This window comes from Anopheles coustani, chromosome 2 (genome assembly GCF_943734705.1).
Source record: "Anopheles coustani chromosome 2, idAnoCousDA_361_x.2, whole genome shotgun sequence".
NCBI classification, from domain to species: domain Eukaryota; kingdom Metazoa; phylum Arthropoda; class Insecta; order Diptera; family Culicidae; genus Anopheles; species Anopheles coustani.
The window spans coordinates 6,350,774-6,369,670 of NC_071289.1; the positions used below are offsets into that span (position 1 = coordinate 6,350,774).

General features: G+C 44.4%; 1 protein-coding gene across 6 annotated transcripts in view; it reads right to left on the reverse strand.

The window, feature by feature from the left end:
* The window catches only part of LOC131266118 (centaurin-gamma-1A), a 141,521-nt gene that overhangs the window by 79,777 nt on the left and 42,847 nt on the right, over nucleotides 1-18,897 (reverse strand). The gene's annotated exons all lie outside the window — the stretch shown is intronic.

The following is an 18,897-nucleotide window of genomic DNA, read 5'->3' on the forward strand; positions in this document are numbered from 1 at the left end:
TCAGGACAACGTCCAGTCGACTCTCACGCCGTTCCTCTGATTACCGGTAAATTATGGGTTTGCAAATATTTGCCCTAGAAACTGAAGCGTGTTTGCGAGAAAGTGCATCCGAGGCGAGGGAAAACTCCGGACCGGAATGCATCACCGGAACATTGACGGGGCGTTATTTGTTGGGTGCGTGCAAATTTTGCAAACCCCACGGACAAGGAGGATTTTGGAAAACTCGGCGCCAAACTGCACGATGAATAATTAGGCCAATCGATATGCCGATGCGTGAGAATTTTCTCGACGGAATGGAATCGAATCTGACGGGAACGGAACCGTTTGAAGAGAAAATTGTTTCCACCGATGTCACACCTTATCGGAAAACAACCAGCCAAGCCGGCCGACCGAAAAGCCACCATAATTCCCTTCCAATCGCGAGTGAGAGAGTTGCTTCGGTTTTGGAGTACGGAAAACATGGCCATAAACCTATCCAAACCAACGGATTAGAAGGAATTATCCATTCATCGAGTTGTCATATTTAGTTGAATTATGACCATTTACGCACATCCTTCGACCTTCGCTTCCGCGACGGCCTAAGTCGCCGACGAAGATATTCGGTTGGAGGAAACTCTTCTACTCGCAACAATGCCTTCTTCTCTGTCGTTCATCCCTTTTTCCCGAACAAAACGCGCTACTCATGCGTATCCTTCCACGCGGCAAAGGGTTCCTTCGTCCTCTAAGGCCTAATCGCACTTCTCAACCTTTTCATATGCACAATTGCGCAACCCCCCATCGATTAGAGCAGGCCATCAAGGGGCAATCCCGCATCCTTGAAGGCCTTCCAGGAGCGACCTGCCGTCTCCAGGAATGGTTGTGGACGGAGGCACTTTTATTTATTGCACTTTAATGGTCGATTCACGCCAGGGAAAAGGATCTCGATCTCGGGTTTCTCGAAGGGTTTTCCCTCAACATGCGGAAGGGTTGCATTCAAATCTTGCGGCGTTCTAATCAGGATCAATCAGAGGGTAAAGGAAGCGGCGGTTTTACGGGGATTCGTGCTGGCGTGGTCGATTGATTTATGGATGGCAAAATGTATCGCTTTGCCCTCGCGCTCAAGGCTGACCTCCCCGGGTTCACTTTGCGTGACAATTTTTCCCTGGAAGGATTAATCGAGAAGTGAGAGAGAGAGAGAGAATGTGAAAATAAATACAAGGACGCTACCTCGAAAAGAACCCGATTCGCTCGATAATCAGCTTTGTCAATAAGACTGCAAACAAACAGATAGAATTTCATGAAACCATTTGGTTCCGGATCTTGATTTAAAAAGTGTGTTTTTAAGGCCTTGGAAGGAGTAAGGAAGAATGAAGAACATAACTAAAATTCCATTTCCACATAATTTAATTACCATTTAGGAGGATTAAGAACGGTTAAATATCATCTCTACGTGATTCAAACTAGCGCGACTGAATAAATCAAGCTTAGACTTTGAACAAATGCCACCGGCATGTCAATATTTGTTAATTAAGAATTCAAAAACGCACCACAAAGCTTGGACCAAATGTTTTGTCTCCTAAAGCCACAATGGAGAAAAATCGTGCATGTTAAAATTTCATGCATATTAAATTTTCTCTTCTGCTTCGTTGAAAAAAAAACCGTTACCAAATCTTACCGTTTACCTAACAAGCCTTACTATTTTCCTTTCCATGCTACGAACCGTGCTTGGCAAACCAGACCACAAAGCGGAAAATGTAGCGATTTTGCTTCCGGGAGGGTTGTATAAAATCGAGATATCAAAAAGGCAAAAACTTCCTCCATGGGCTTTTGTGGGGAGTTTTGTTTTGTCTCCTGAATGTTTCTGCCTGTGTTTTTTTTCCTACTCAAGGACGCACCATGAACATGGTCCTGACGTTGAGCAACATACCGCTAATAATAGAAAATCGCGCCAACGACAAACCATTGCCGATAAGCGAATGTTGGTGTGTTCTTTCGCGCAAATTCCGAAAGAAACGAAGGTATGAAAACGAAAAAACGCTTTCATTTTCTAGGCAATTCCTTTGGTTGATGTTGAATGTTTTAGCTCATCCTTCGGTAGCCGACGGACCGACAACAGTACAACAACGACCTTGTGGACACACGGACGGCGGAACTGGCTGGGATTGGGTCCTGCTGTCGCAGTGTGCAGGGCCACGCCGTTTTGGGAAAATCTCTTGGCCATCGTTGCCAATCCTTCTGACAGTTTTCTTACCTGAACGTAAAGTTTGGGACAGTTTCCAAAAGGATCAGAACCACCATACCCTTCCGAAAAACGGAGCAACAGCTACCGCCGGGCCAGATGCGGCGTGTGGAAATAATTCCGGTTGCCCAAAAAAAAACACGTAAGGACACGATACGCTCAACCTCAGCCACATAATAACATTGCCACAGTGAGGAAAAAGGAAGTACCTTCGCGGAAGTGAAATATTTTTGCGCGAAGGGAAAGAGAGTAGGCACATCGGAGCGTTTAACGGAAAGAGTGTCCCCGTCTCGGCCAATCGGAAGCAAAACCGAACAATGTGGCTTTCCTCGATGACGGATTCAACTTTTGACCAAAGTAAAAAAAATCCTTCAAAACTTTCATTGTTCCTCAAAACTAAGTTGTTTCGAAACAACCCTTTGTTTCCGTAGAGGACCGACTTTGCCTCGCAATAAACTTAAACAGGAAACGCGAAGTGAAACTATTCAATAAATTTAAAAAAAGTCATAACTTTCTCGGGCTTTATAAAACATCTTCTATTCTTTGTCTTGTTGTAACTGAATTGAGCTACATTTTCCATCGTCCCACTAACAAGACAAATTTATCAATTCAGAAAACTCTCTGATCAACCCACCATTGCTTTGCCGCCAGGAGCGGAACTACTAAAAGAAAAAAAGAAACCCATACCGAGCAAAGTTGTCATCGAGAAAACTTTCCGCTGATTGTAATCAGCTATCAGCGAATCCTTGCGTTTCCCTGCAGAAAGGAAAAGCACGAGTACTGCCAGCTGTGACGTTGAGGCGGACAGAACAGTACCACAAAGTTAAAAACTGGCGTGACCTACTTTAAGAAAAATCGATCCGCCATTTCTATTCCATTTCAACGTTTGCAAACTCTAAAGAAAGACACCCGCTTCCGCAAAGTGTGTAGCGTTTTCCCGCGCCCGGAATGAGGAAATGAGGAGTAGACGAAGACAAACAAATGGCACTTTTCGTCCACCGAAAAACCGACCCGCCTCGACCATGGTCAGTTTTTCCGCGCGGGTGGAAAGCCGCGCATGGATTTGGCCTTTCGGACTTCGGAGAGGGGTTTGCGGGTGAGAAGGGGGGCGTGTGTTTTAGCGGCGCTAATGGTTTCGTGCCATTATTAATAATGATGCCGTCCCTAATGGGTTTCTTGCTTTCCCTGCCCAAGCAATGAAAACGGATTGGAAGAAGGTGGATATTGTCGGCCACTACTAGAGGCGACTTGGCTATTTACGATTATAGACGCCATAAGGATGAAGTATTTTTGTTTAGAATAATTCAAACGAACGATCTCGTTGATATTTGCAAAGAGTGGCTTAATCCGCTTTGCGAATGAGAAAGGCGAAATGGGCCAATATTTCCATCAATGGAATTCCGCCGGCATTCCAAATGGAAATAGTTGAATTCCAAAATACCAAAAACTATACGCGAACCGTTTGAAATTCTGTTCGTCCACATTGAAAACATCCTTCTACAACTCCAGCGCACCTTTCTTTTAACCGAAAACAAGTCCTTCACCAACCAAGGGGGCACACACAAACGGAGTTCTCTAAGGTGAGACCGTAGAAGAAAAAAAAAGTAATTTCATTTTAATTGCGCACTGGGCGCTTGTTTTGATTGTTATTCTAACAGGCATGAAATTACGACAGCCTTTTGCTTCGTGATCGTCTCTCACGCAAAGCGGGTTCCGTCCAAATGCCATCGAAAAAAGGAAAGGAACGGGGAAATTGAATCAAACGATCGGCCAGGAAATCGGTTGCTACACTCCTTGCCGAAACCTGAACCGCCCAAGGAGGATGCCAAGGACGAGCCGGTCTTCGACGTGTCTTCCACACGGAAGAAGAAAGTTGCGACACGAGCTGTCGAAAAAAGGCAAGTCCTGTTCGGTTGACAAGCGGAAAAGCAAAATGTCAATTCGTTTGCTCACTCTCTCTCACTCTCTTGCAAGAATGTGCCATGTTTCGTTTTCTCAGCTCAGTTCACTTGATTTGCTTGTCCCCGGAGCATGTTTTCTTTTTTCCATGCTATAGAAAACTCTATAACGCACCAGGGAAAAAGGTTGCAAACCCCGCAAACTCGTCGGAAAATTTGGTGAACGGGAGGAGGAAAGGACACATGCACTTTCAGGTGACGTTTGATGCAGCTGATTGTTTCCCCCTTCCAAGGATTCGTGTCTTTGATTTGATTTTCCCCGAAGCGTACCGCGACAACCCTTTGGAAATGAGAGAAAGTGATTCGAAGAGGGCGAAAAAAGAGTTCAGCAGCCACCGAGTGAAAGGGTTACGACCCTTTTCCCAAGAAGAGGGGAGCAACACACAGCATCCCTTGCCACCGTCACCTCACCACAGCGTGGTGCGTTTGTCGAAGGCTTTCCATCCGTCAACGTTCCCGATCCGTACCGAACTCAGCGAGCGGCCACATGATTTGCGTAACAAATTTCCAATCACCGGCGCCGTCATAAGCATCATCATCGGCAGCAGCATCATCATCATCATCATCGACCCAAGCGTCACGCACGTCGTTAGTTGCATGTGCAGTAAACGAGAACCCGACCCCTATGTCGGTGCATTCGTCCCCATTAGCATAACAGTTATTGCATTTTAAGTAGCAACAAACAGCAGCACAACACTCTCGACGTTTGACTTCAAGAAGTGGTTGGTTGTTCCTTGATCGGATGGAAGAATCCAATTTTATGGACTGAAAAATGCACGACGACCATCTAAAGAATCTGAGAAAAATTTAATAAAAAACAGGGATGCAAAAAAGAAAAACGGGGCGTTAGGCTGTCGTGCATAATTATAGCAACATTGGTGCGCGACATTCAAGAGACCGGTGGGGTGCCCAATTTATGGAATCGATTTACTTTCCACTCCTTAATAATTTCCACTTTGCGTGTGGGAACTTTCTTTCCATCTGCTGCAGCGCAGAAGGTGAAGGAAAAACTAAAAATGCAAACTAATTGACATCACACTGTTGGCGCAACATTACGCAAATTTTATGCCCCAGGAGGGTGGTAGCATAAATTATGCAAAATTCTTAAGCGCGTGTTTACGTACTTTGCCGAATTGGCTTATGGGGAAGTGTGATACATTTGAGCACAACGAAAATCGTCCGTGCGAAAGCTTCCAAAATCCAGGCATATATCGAAAGGGTAGCGAAAGGGATTTGTGATTTCTCTGGGAACGATCCTCTGTTGTGATAATGGTGAAGGTTTATCAGCGTAACAAGCTCGTAAGACCGAACATATTCTTTCTCCTCGGGGCAAACAAATCCCCTTCACGAAGGTTGGTCCATTTCAGCCAGTCATCGCGACCCGTAACGGAACACGCACTTCTTCTACACTAGAAACAATACCCTCGAGCGTTTCGTGATGTGATAATTTGCCAACAAACCCTATCCCACACGACGGTAACCCTCCGAATCCCGGAAGGCATTCCCAAAGGAAAAGCCTTTCTCAGGCACCGGCAATGTTTGTTTTCCATTCGTTTCTCAAGTGAGCAATTCGATGTCGATGCTGTGGACGTTCCGATAGGAACATCTCCAGATCTCACGGTAGATTAAAATGTCCTTCCATAGAACGATTAATACATCAACGGCCCTGCTGCTGGCATGCGCTGGAGTTCATCTTCCAATCAGCTTCCCGTTTCCAACTCGATCCCAACTGACCGCCACAAAAACCACCTCGATGTCCTTGGTCCTTGGGTGACCCTTTGCATCCGCTTTTTGACCGTTTAGACCCTCGGGCGACAAAAATGGACCTCGTTCGGAGCTGACCGGAAAGTAGGTGACCGGAAAAAGATCAGCCAAGCCTTTTTTTGGGGAGAGGGAAGTGAACCGTAACAGAATCCCACTCGAACCGGGCGGATGCTGACCGAGCGTTAATCGTTGGGCAGAACACACCTTGCCTCGGGCATCGTATCCTTCCGGTAAGGCCAAAGAAAGGTCAGTTAGCTAAAAAATAAAGAGAAAAAATGAGTACTTCTTGGATTCGGGATACAGAGCAGCACTTTCGGGGGGTAAATTCTTACCAGAGTCCAAGACGAAGCAGGATTATAATTGATTACAGCGGTGATTACAAGCGATTCTTTGGTGCGTAACCTAATATCACGCCTTTCCAAGGGCCCTCGGAGCCGTCGATCGAGCTTAAGCTGGATGCGTTTTATAGGGTTAATTTTTTCTCATTTCCATTTCGGGAAGATTTAGTTTACTTCATCTTTTAAGATTTACTTTAAAAAAAGCCTTGGATATTCAAGACACTTGCACAAGATAGGATTCCAAATATTTGATACACTTCCACGAGCGGTGAATAATAAACACTCCACGATTCGAAACTAATGTTCCCTCTTGTTTCGTGGCGATGCAGCACATTTTAACGATCCTCGTCAAATCTCGACCGATAGAGATTCCCCTTGCCCTAGGACTTTCCATCGCTCGGAAAAGTCTACGCGTCCCGTCTAGGTCCCGTCCGTTTCCTCATCCTAGAGCGCGCCTATCTCGCATCTTCAGATTTCGATCTACATTATCCTGGCCACCGCTCCCCAGGTTCGCTTCATTATCCGCCTAATTATTCCTGACATGGTTGACTGACAGCGGTCCCGGTCCCATCCCGTCCCAACGAAGAAACAGACGGCGGAACATGAGCTGTGTTCCTTTCCGGGACGCATTTCCGTTGACGAAGGTGCGTGAAAATTGTCTGAATCGGAAAAATCAAGACGCGCGTGAAAAAATGCAACGCCCAAAGGGGCTTAAGCTTGTCCCTTAATGTGAGATAAAACCGTGAGGTGCATTTTTACAGCGCGAAATGGTAAAAAACACGCCGGGAACGCGCCATCATTCCTGACACTTTCACCATCCACAGGGAGAAGATAAGGGTATCTTGTCGCATGTGTTTTTTCCTTGTTGTTGCTTCTACTTTCTTTCCGATTGTTTTCCACTGCCCCATATTTCTACAAATCCTTCTGTTTATTGCTACTGTTTACGATCTGCTTTAGCTTCACAATCAAAACATACACACAATCGGGAGAAGACTTCACTTTTTTGTTTCTCCTCGGTACATGATCTTTTCCTTTCCGTGGGATATCAATTGGATTTGTTTTAATTTGGGCGGTACCGGGGAAAGGGTTTTTGGGGGTAATTTTTCGGTAAGCCTTTTACGTTAACCACGAGGCAAACGCAAACGGATCGTGTGTGACGAATTGTCTCAAGTTAAATGTTTGTCTTCCGGGGGGTTTTTTATAATACTCCTCGTGCAATTAAAACAACAAGATCACTTACAAAATAATGGAAATTAATTCGTAAGCAAAACAAGCAAAAAATGTAAACCCATCGTGGATATGTTTGAACAAAGAGTAGTTCCATCAAATAGAACAGATAAAAAAAGCATTCTCATAGGTATATAACAATCTGCTCAAAAGATGTACACATTTATCCACAAAGTGTATGAACATTGAGTTTAATATGGTAATTAACTTATCATCCCACTTTCAACTTTGCGATCATGTTGTTCTTTTGCAAACTCGTCCTGCACAAAGAGCATGTTCATGCTGCTGGCCGGAATTAGCGGCCCAATTACTCTTCGTCAGAACCAGGTCACTACACCATCGCATTCAATGTGACAATCACGCAACCGGAATGAACGTGTGCGGACGATAACATCACAAGCATCCTTTAGCCAGAGAGAAGCAAAAAAGGAAGCGAAATTTACGCCAGGATTTGAATAAGGATGTTGCAGATGCATTTAACCAAACCGTCCGACCCAACCGTTGTCCAACGGGCTCCAAGTGCCCCAGTTTCTGTTTTTATCAGCAAGTCTTCTCACGCCCGGGAGCTCGGGCATTTATTTCTGCAGCATGAGCATATGCAAATACGTGGCGTTTGGCCTCAAACCGTCGGCATTTTGTAGCGTCGACAGCTCGTGCACTGCGTTGAACCAGTTGGACCAGTTTCCGTCTGGCATTGGTGCGTTTCCTGACGGGCGGCGGGGTGCCGAGGATATGAGCGGGTGTGGCACCGTTTTGCAGCTTTCGTGTCCGTGTGTTTAAAATGCATTATTTGCATAGAGTTCGGTTGGATGCGTGCCGGCATGATTTGGCTTTAACCTTTACGTGTTGAATATTGATGTGGAGCACCCACAATAATTTCGAAGCGCAATCTTTCGTTCGAAAACACAACATAGTGTTTAACAAATTAAAAAAAATAGTTTTCTTCGCCACAAATTGTGACTGCACTGTGCTTCCTTTACGGTGTAAACCTTTAGGAATTAAAACGAAACCTTTCTCCTTGCCGGTCGGTTTTTTTGAGCATCATTTTTTCATGTTTTAGTAGCTTGCAATCGATGCTTTTCAGCTTTTCAGCTCCCCTGCGACTGTTGTCGTTTTCTTCACGCTCATAACCCAGAGATGCGTGAACCGTCGTGAACGCTACATTATGCAAATACAATGGGACTCGGGCGTGATAATGTTGGCGCAGGATCCGTTTGTTTAGCGTCACCTCAACGGCAAGGATCACGCGTCCGTAATCCGACGAAACCGACGGCCCTCCCCTAGACCGGGCCAACCAACCAAGGTACCTCCTAGCCCCTGGAGAGAATGGGCTGTTTGTTTTTCTTCCGATGCACCGATGCATGCGTGTGCACTTCTTCCTTCCGCGGCTGATGCGATTGGCATGGAAATGAAGTTTTTTCCCGCACTGTTTGAATGTTACAGTTTTTTTCTTCCAGATTCCGCTGGAAAAACCATTCCAGCATCCCTTATTTCCATTTCCGGACAACGAACCATCGTACGGGATGACAAAAACAATGCCCTCTCTTTTTCCCTTTTCGAAGGCGAAGATGATTGCTTTTCCACGGGGTTTGACTTCACACCGAAAGGGCGTTCTTGCGTACCGAAACCATACCTGCAAAGGAAGAGAAGAAATAAAATGACCATCATTAGCTAAAAGGGAACCGAACTGAGAATTTGCAAGAATCTATGGAGCATAGGAAGAAAGGAACCCCATCAAGACCCCTTTTTCCGTTTGCAACTGATACCTCCCCACGTTTTGTCAAGAATGGCAAATTGCATCACCGATGGCAGCGTGACACGATAAATGCATACCATTTGCACGAGAACCACCTTCTCCTTGTTCTCGGAGGGAAATGTGTGCCATCACTCAAAAGGTAACAAATTTGCAACTTTTGCAATGGAGTGGCGAAATAGAGAGTGAAAACTTCTCAACCGGTAAACCAGAAAGAGAATGCAAAGTGACAACCACAACTTCAAGACAAGAGGAGTTAACCTTTTGCGGTAAGAGTGTAATGTTGACGTTAGGAGAACCCTCGAAGACAATGTTTCACGTAATTGGTTATATTATTGAATGTGGTTGATGATTGAAAGATTGATTGCGTAATTAGTTATACCAAACTAAAAACAAGAGAATGAAAATGCTGTTGAACTTCTATTGCCTACACGAAGCGTATAAACTTTCAAATATAATCTAATGTATAAAACATCCTCTTAATACTTCAATGGAAATTAAGTCATTTAAAAAGTATCCCGCTGTTCGTAAATAGCGGTAATATTTTCCAATGGCGCCGTTGCTTCATAAACGCTTCAAAACATACACCACATTTGATGAGTTTATGAATTTATGATGTTCAACGAAAGGCTCTTCAAGAACTGCCCCCTTCGGCCCAGGTGATACCGGTGGTGAAATTAATAGCGCACATGTCCGTAACGTCCGTGAGGCGCTTCAGCCGGTCCCCGTACCCTTAACGCTAATTAAACGGTCACTTCGCCAAAAGCCTTCCTACTTGAGGTCTCCTTTCAGACCCCATGGGGAAACGATTGTCCATCTGGCGGGACTCGCGGTCCTTCATCGCGGTTGCAATTCGTTTCACGTGCCGTTGGAAGTCCCGGCGGCGAATAAAGAGAAGAAAAAAACCCTTACAAAAACGGCAGCGAACCATCAATATCCTTTCCACAGGACCTCCGCCGGTGTGTGTAATTTATCTTTCACGCATCACGAACTGCGCAAGATTGTTGGTAGACCCTCCGTTTCTTCTTCGCGGGTTGGCGAAGCCGCTGGACATTCTTATTCCCTCCATCACGGTACTTAAGCCGAAGGATCTCCCTTCCCGCGATCGCTTATCGCTTGTCGCGTGCGGAACATTACCCGAAGTTGTCGAAATTGTAAGCAATTTAAAATGTAATTTTATTCACTTTCGAGCGCACTCTGACGGTGCTTGTTTTTTTTTGTTTTCCTTTGTGTTTTTTTCTTCACTGGATGTAGACCACCACCTCCGTTTTATTTTTTTGAGACGACAGTCCAAACCACATGAACCATTTGTTTGAATGACCATTCGCCGTTCCTTTATGGAGGATTAACTCTACTCCACTACAGAAACATACAAGCCCAGTTTTGCTGCATCATCCTACGCATAAGCCTAATTGTTCGTAATTTGAGGTTACGTCAAACATTTTCTTTGATGAACCACAAGAACGGGAAAAAACAGAAGCCAATACATAAGTGCACAAAACCGACAGGAAGCTATTAATTTATCGTTTCGGTAGTGTTTACTTCCCCCCTTGTCGGTGGGGGGAAAGTGATCTGTTTTTCTGTTCCGTTTTAACCTCCATAGGACATTTTTGAAGACATTAGGCGATCTGCATGCAGCTTTTTTTTTGTTTTTAAACTCTTTCACAGACAAAGACAATGAACAAAAAATGCATTAGAGTAGTTTTAGTCGAGTGGTCAAATGGAAAAAATGTGTTTGCTTTTCTTATTGCGCGATCATCATCATTATGATTCTCTGAGTATAAAAGGAAGAAAGCGAGTATCCTTTCGTTCCATTTCAGTTCCATTTTGAACACAACAGATTGGAATGGGAAGAATTGAAATTTAACCGAGCGTTGAAAAGAGGTATATTTTTCGAATTTTTTTTAACCATAAAGATAAAACGTATAATTGATCAAAAAATATGATCGAACCGAAAACGTTTTAAATGGGTTGTGTACTCGATCGATTGTTTGCTTTTAATTTTCCGTTTGCTTAGTCCTTCAATTCAAAGGCCGGTAAAATGTCCCTCAATATGTCGCTATGATTCAAATGTGTTCTGTCGAACGTCAAAGATGAAATACTGCATATGTTTGTACGATTCAATTCAATCGCTTTCACTCGGTGCCTTTTTGTTCCAAAAAGCATCCAACCTCGTCCTTGACTCGAAAAAGGGATAGAAAGGAAAGTGAAGTTCGACCGGTCCATTCCGATCGCGCGCAGCAGCAGCAGCATCGCGCGCCGAGGTGAACTTATTTACATATTTTATGAAACTTTTATCAGCTGTCGACATCATTAAACGGTGGCCACGGGCGGGTGCTGTTGTGCGGCAACATTGTGCGCGGGTTCTTTTTCCAACTTTGGGACGACTCTATTTTCCATCCCCTCGCGCAACTGGCCGCGTACTTTCTTTTTTTTTCCTCCTCCCGGGCCACCATCGACAAACGGAAAAGTTATTGCATTTTGTAGTACTCGGTTTTCTGCATTGGATTTGAAAGTGGACCTTTTTCCTTCGCATTCGGTCACATTTGAATAAAATACCATCGACACACACGCGCCCAACGCGGACAGGATGTCTACCAAAGAAAAAAAAAGGATAATGCGCGGATAACCACGAACGGGATCACGAACGTTCGAAGGGATAGTATAGGAGACAGGATGGAGAAGAAAAAAAACGGATGACATAAGTTTGTGTTTTATTGACACACATCACTTCTAAATCCTGTCAACCGGAGAAATGTACAGCGAGAAATGTTGCTTTTTTCGAGGTTTTCCGCATCAGCGAACGCGGAAGGACGATTTTTCGACGGTGCGTGGTAAAAGTAAACATTTGAAGGATTTTTTTCTCTAATTTGTTTTGAAACCCCGGAAAGCAAATAAATTGTGTCAAAAAAAAAAGAACCATTCTTCGGCAAAGCACTATTTTTTACTTACGACAAGATGTTATTTATAACATTTTAAACATGCTGGTGAAACATTCGAACAACGGACAAAGTAAAGTCATTTATGCGTAAATAAGGACTTTTTATGTTTCTATTTTTTTTAAATATTGAAATGAAATACTGCGGGTAGGAATAATTTAAAACGGACAAAATATATTTTATCCCTAGAGTAGAATAATCCAAATAAAAACCAGGCCGCTGCTCTCTATCCCAACGAAAGTCCATTTGCCATTTATTCGATCAATATTTGCACGCTATTCGATGTAAGATAACACCATAAAAGCAGCCGAAGCCGGTTTCGCTTCCATTAGGCGCCAACACGTTCACTTTCCTCGCGTTTTTCCAAGGACACACAGACAGGTTAATGTGCTGAGGCTTGACAAAACAAACTCCGCGTTGACTTCGATCGACAATGAGTAAGATCGATTTTCGTCCTTGAGGAAGACAATCGCTTGAACAAACGGACATCAAATTACATCAAACAACCTGATTGATTCGTTTTATGCAACAAAGACAAACTATCGGTGAGGTTTAAAGCTTCCCACATCTTTACTTCCACGACAAACGCAGTTCATAATTGTAATTTATGCCTTCAAGACTCGGGAGGAGTTAGATGCGTTGAGGAGCGATCACATCACGAGCGACAACTTCGAAGGGCGGAAGAATCAAATGGGAACAATCCGTCGTAAAGAGGCTATCATAATAAACAGGCTCGAGTAGCTCTCGAACGGTTTTCACGGAAGGAACGGTCACACGATACGACGACCCTGTTGTGTTGCCGTGCAATTTTTGATGCAATTGTTGATCCCTATTCTTCCTTCCAGGAGATGTGCTGCAATTTATTGAAACGAGAACATATTTCCTGGTCCTCAGGTATCTTCTTGTCCATCTTAAATTTAACGTCGAATGTTAGGGAAGTGTAACAGCACATGTCTTTCCGCAAAAAGGATCACTTCTGATCGAGAGAATGACAGAAAACATCCCTCTCGAGGGATCGTGATCCTTGTGTTGCTCGTGCCGGCGCCTTTTCTGGTGGCATCCTTGTAAACCCTCCACCGGGTGGGCATCACTCCAGGGATTCTGGACGTCCGTAAGACCGATTTCCTTGATGCTTGAAAACTCGAGGGAAGGAATGACCAGTTGGACCAATTATTTATATGCGCCATTCATTTAGGTCTCATTTTACCTTTTTGCATATTTTTCAAATCCTCTTTTTTGGTCTTTTTCTCTTCACCAAACAACAATGCACAAAATGGGAAGGTGTTTTTCGGGAGTGAATGAGGATTTTTGCCTTTTCTTCTCGTTACGTAAGATGGACACCCGGATTCGCATAAATTGCAATTAAGGGTCTCATTTACAAAAACTACCATCGGTCAAAACTGCGTCATGGGATCCTAACAAGGCTAGGATTTTTTTTGGAAACTCTAAGAATCAATTGTTGTTCATCAATCTCATTAGACATTCTTGCGAAAATTAAAACCGTGTTTGCAATATTTTCCAAAGTCCTTCGCACCACATCTGCAGCCCATTTACGACGGCTTTATGCTCTCACCAAACAGCAACACATTAAAACTGAACCCTTACGCTCTCCCCTCGGTGGGTAGGTTCATTTTTATTGCACTGACGCTAACGGTCAGTTTGAAACAAAAAGAAAAACAAGATGCATGTCTCTTTACCATAAAGCACCTCACCGTAACAGCCGGTCGTAAAGTGGAAGTACGATCGTTTCGCAAAAAAATGCAAACACGATTACGCATTCAAAAGCCATTGCAAAAATTGAGCCGTGATGGCAAATGGGATGCCCACATTGGAGCTCACCGCGTCAGGATACGTCAGGATGTGCCATATTATTTTTCATTACTACATAACAAAAAACGACTCGCGGATGGTTTGGGTTAAAAAATACAGTAGCACAAAACGGAACAGGAAAAAGTAACATAAAAACAATGAATGCAAAAATGTGCAATTGCTAAATGCTGCGGTCAACGGTGCAGCAGCAGACGCGACGCGATGGACATCTGCCAGCTGGTTCGTTGCCACTGACCTCGACGACGGATGCATGGATGCACATTTGCATTTGACTTTTCCATGCAGTACTTGAGGCGAGGTTGGTGAAGTATGAATGTACAGTTTTGCGGAGTTCGCGAACGTCCAGCTGAAGGCTAGGAAACATCGATGGAAACATAAAAAAGGACATCTCACTACCTCACGAACAAAGTGGAAAAAATCGAACCCCGACGCTTTTCCGGGACAACAAATTTGCTCAATAATTTACACGGTTTGCATATGCTTTTTTTATCGTTCGGTTCGCTTCAACGTTGTCCTACTTTCGGTTTGCCTGATGGGACATCGACCGAACCGTTTGTCAATTAGGTCATCGATCGATCGGGCGTTGAGAGATGGCGTCCTCGAGTGGCGTCCATGTCGACGGTGGATGAAAAATGGAAGCACCATGTTGCTTTAACGTCCACCACCGGGGAATTGGCTTCGTGCGAAAAGTGAGAGCAGAAAGTCAAAACCATCCACTCCAGAAAAAGGATCATTACGACATGGAAGAGGTCAACACGGTACAGCACTGTTTGTCCAGCCCGGGGAATCATCATTAATCAAAATTCATCACCAAAGAGAATGGAGAAGGACGCCTGATAGTATCGACAGTTTGCTCGACAACCAAAAGGAAACCGTCTGGTCGGCTAATGGACCTTGGCGTGGACGGATTACTTCCCGTTCCGGAGGCTCGACTATCCTTTTCCTTAGAGGCTCTCCGATCGGCTACCGAAACAATTGCATTTGATCCTTTTCTCTTGTGTGCGGGGGGGGGCGGCTTTGTGCCATTCTGGCCAGCCAGTGTCAACTCTGACATGTCGGCAGCAACGGTCGGGGGCAAACGTGGCACCCGGAAAACCGCACAGACCACCGATCGCAAAGCCTTTCTGGACCTCCGTTTAGGAGATTTTCGACCCATTCCGGGCTCAGGAAGCCACACTAAAGTGTCATTAAAATTAATTGTATGGTGTGAAAAAAGTCATTTTCCATCATCCATCAACCCGGGGTCCGTCGTCTCGTTCGTCGTCGCCTTCATGTCCTCTGCTTTCCCCGGGTCGCTTAATGTCCAACGTCCATCAACGTCAGGAAACAACAGGGCTGGCTGGCAGCGAGCAAATGTGCGTATTGTGCAAAACTAACACATGTTTTCGGGTGCGCGCGTGATTGGCAAACGTTGGCAAAACTATCATCCCAGGATCGAAGAGAAAAAAAGGAAGGAAAATAGGAAAAATGTTGCCTTTTTCTATAAGTACTTTCCCTACTCGAGAGAAAAACAGAGCAACAGAAAAAAACAATTATTTATCGAACCTCATGCATAAATGATTGCATGCATTATTTTTTCAATCAAGAAAGTTCACTCAAAACTGGTCGATGTCCGTTTTTTTTCGATTATATTTCTGGCTTATTTGAACGGACATTTTAATCTGCAAACGACACACTGTTGACCAATAGATGAACTAAGGATATTTCATCAGAACTAGACACCGTTTCTCAATATTCTCCATTTTTTTCCAAATCCATCATCGAACTTTCCCATTCTCATTCCATCAAATATTTGAATAAATATTTATTTACCAACATCCAAAGGATCCAGGAATATTGAGAAGCCAGCCTTGCCCTCTGTCCATTCGTCAGAAGTTGTTTCAATTGAACTTCAAAAAGAGAACTACAAAAGGGATGAGTTCTGAAGCCGTGGTGTCAGTTTGGTACATGCCCGTATGTCACTCAGTGACAGTTCGGAGTGGAAGTACTGTCCGAGTCCTATTGACACCCGGTGATCCCTCCTCCGTCTATGCTTCATTCGGGCAAACCGTAATCTCACCTCTTATGTAGTCAATGAGCTTCCCGTGGCGGATGTTTGTGTTTTCCGAACGAGAACTTTTTCAGCCAAAACGAGAGAGCTAGAATCGACCGGACACTGAAGAGAACTGTCCAACAGGGCAAGTTTGTTTACCGTATATTGCCTGCTCTCTGTTCCTTTTAACTGTTCCGTTATTTTTCACCGTTCTTCTAAATGTCCATCAAGCCACACGGCGAAAGGACATCAGCCGGTCATCTCGACTTTGATGCAACGTGGATGGAAGTCGTCGACGCAAACAAAAGGATGTGCATCGCTTGGGATATTGGGACAGATGCTACGGATTTTAAATTTAAAGGGAAAAGATGGAAGCGGCTTTCACGGTTCCCTTCGATTCGAATTTGACGAAATAGAAGACTCCTTTTGGGAAGCGATTAAATAATATGGATCAATCTGCCGCCGCCTTTTCCTACCTTCGTCCCATTTCTCCCAAATCATAAAACCATGTCCTTTGATACCTTCTCTAGCGTTCTAGGTTGTGAGCGGGTGAAAATCCCACAATTTACGGTCACCGATGATGAGAACAACGTCGAAAGATCGGATCGGATATTCTTTCGTCGGAGCGCAACTAATTCGATTTCGATACGATCCTTTGGAAGATGATTCCGATGCCCGAAGTTTCCACCGATGAAACTTCGATCATTCAACTTTATTGACGGAATATGGAGGAGAAAAAGAAAAGACCTCCGCTTTCTTCGGGGTGGCGATAAATTTCCGAAAGGTAACGATCAAGATCGGCATTGGACAGAAATGTTTCAATCAGAATACGCGGATGTCTTCATTTGCCGAGGCAATCTTTACCCTAAGAAGCCGTTAGCCGCTACCGATGATGGTCTCTTCATCGCATCATAATCGGATTCATTTGAAAATTTATAAGCCCGGTCACCGGTCAAAAGATGGAGGAATGTGACCGGAGTAGAAATTATGACCACTTTCGCACTTCAACGCATTGTCACTGGCGCATTTTGTGTGCGGGAAAGCTCGTAAATTGCTTTCTTTCGCAATTGAATGCCTTTTCCATTGAGTAACTTCAGCAGGAAACGATAAAGGTGTTCATAAATTGCTCTAAAAACGGCCTCCATTGAACCGGGTCTTTTATCTTTTCCAGCGGATAAAATGTCTCCCGAAGGAGAGTATATTTAAAATTCATCATCGACTTTAACGTGCTCGGGAAAATGCCCAGCAGCCAAAGGGGGGGTTGTATCGATTCGAAGGTTCCTTCAACCTTACACTGGTGTTGTTGTTGTTGAAGGAGCACTCGGAACAACCTTTGAATAATTGAAGCTTTCTTGTGCGACCCAAAGTGAAAAAAAAAAACTTCAAGTCAACATTGCAAACGCAATTTCCCAAACCTGGCGCATGAAAAGGTAGCCGGGGTCGGCACACAAACAACCACGAAATACGAGAAAAAGGAAAACACTGGAAAGCTCCCCTTTTTATGGTTTGTTATTGAAGGGATGTATCAAAGAGATCTCCCCCTTCGGAACCTTTTTTCAACTTCTCCGACAATAATAAAAGCGGGAATATAACTTTGTCCTCCACCTTTTGGGGGGGTTTTCCCCCTTCTCTAAATACGGGTAGAAAACCCCATTTTGTCTGTTTGAAGCATTTTCAGCACAAACACACCATCGGAAAGCAAAGGATCCCCAAAAGCTATCCCGGCTTATGACGTGGCCCGTTTCCCGTTTGCTGCAGCTTGTAAAACATGTCCCACCCGAAAACCAACCAAAGATCACGTCATTTTCGGTTACTTCGCTGTTGAGCCTTTAAACACAGCTTTAAAACCCCCAACCAACGCACGAGAAGGAAGACGCGTTGGGGAAAACATAGAGACAGAGCGCATAGATTGCGTTTATCGCTGTTCCGACGTTGGATGATGCCGGGAGTCCTTTCGTAATCAGCCTGGAGCGCATTTTCCCAACCGAAGGAACACCGGCATGACCAACTTTTAGCTAACGAGCGATGTTTCTCCTTTTCTCTTTCACACACACACACTGCTACAAACGGTACCTTCGTGGCAAGATTTGAGCACTTTGAAGCACGTGTTCTTGTCGGAAAAGTTCTGCTCTCGCCCAGCAACAACGCCATGCCGGCAGCATTGGCCCAATTTCCGTAAAACGGCCTCGAATGACGCACCCCACCGTCGGGGGAAAACGCTGGGTGGTGGAAAATGCGAGCGAGTAAACAAACGACACCGTGGAAGGAAGAAAGGAAAAACAAAAGGAGGAGAGACGGGGGACTGGGGTTTTCCTTTTGGCTTGATTTGATCCGTCTCTTTCGGTGGAAAACTCTCAACGAAGGAGGGAGCCCACGGGTCGATGCCGAAGCTGCCTCCACCCAAAAAGGAAACGCGATGACTCATCGCATCCCAAATTCGGGTTCGGTTCGCTGCAAACTCCTACAAGGATCACACACAGACACACACAAGTCTAGCAAAGTGCAGATATTTTCCTTCGCAGTGTGAATTCGCCCGAAAAGATTTCGACCATAGCAAAGGTGAAGGGAGAAATCAGTTCAATCATCATGACGCCTCGAGATGTGTGTAATTATAGCGCACTGTTTACTGACCGGTCATCTGAATGCCTCCCTTCCTTCCTTCAACGTATTGCCTAATGCAATTATAATCAAAAACTGTCTACCTTTCTTCCTGTCTTTCCGAATGACAGATGAGTGTTTGATAAAAATTCAATTATCGCGGTATTTTATTCTGATTGGCAGTTGTTACAAGTCGAAAAACTTGTTATAATAGCCAACATGCTAATAACTTTTGGATGC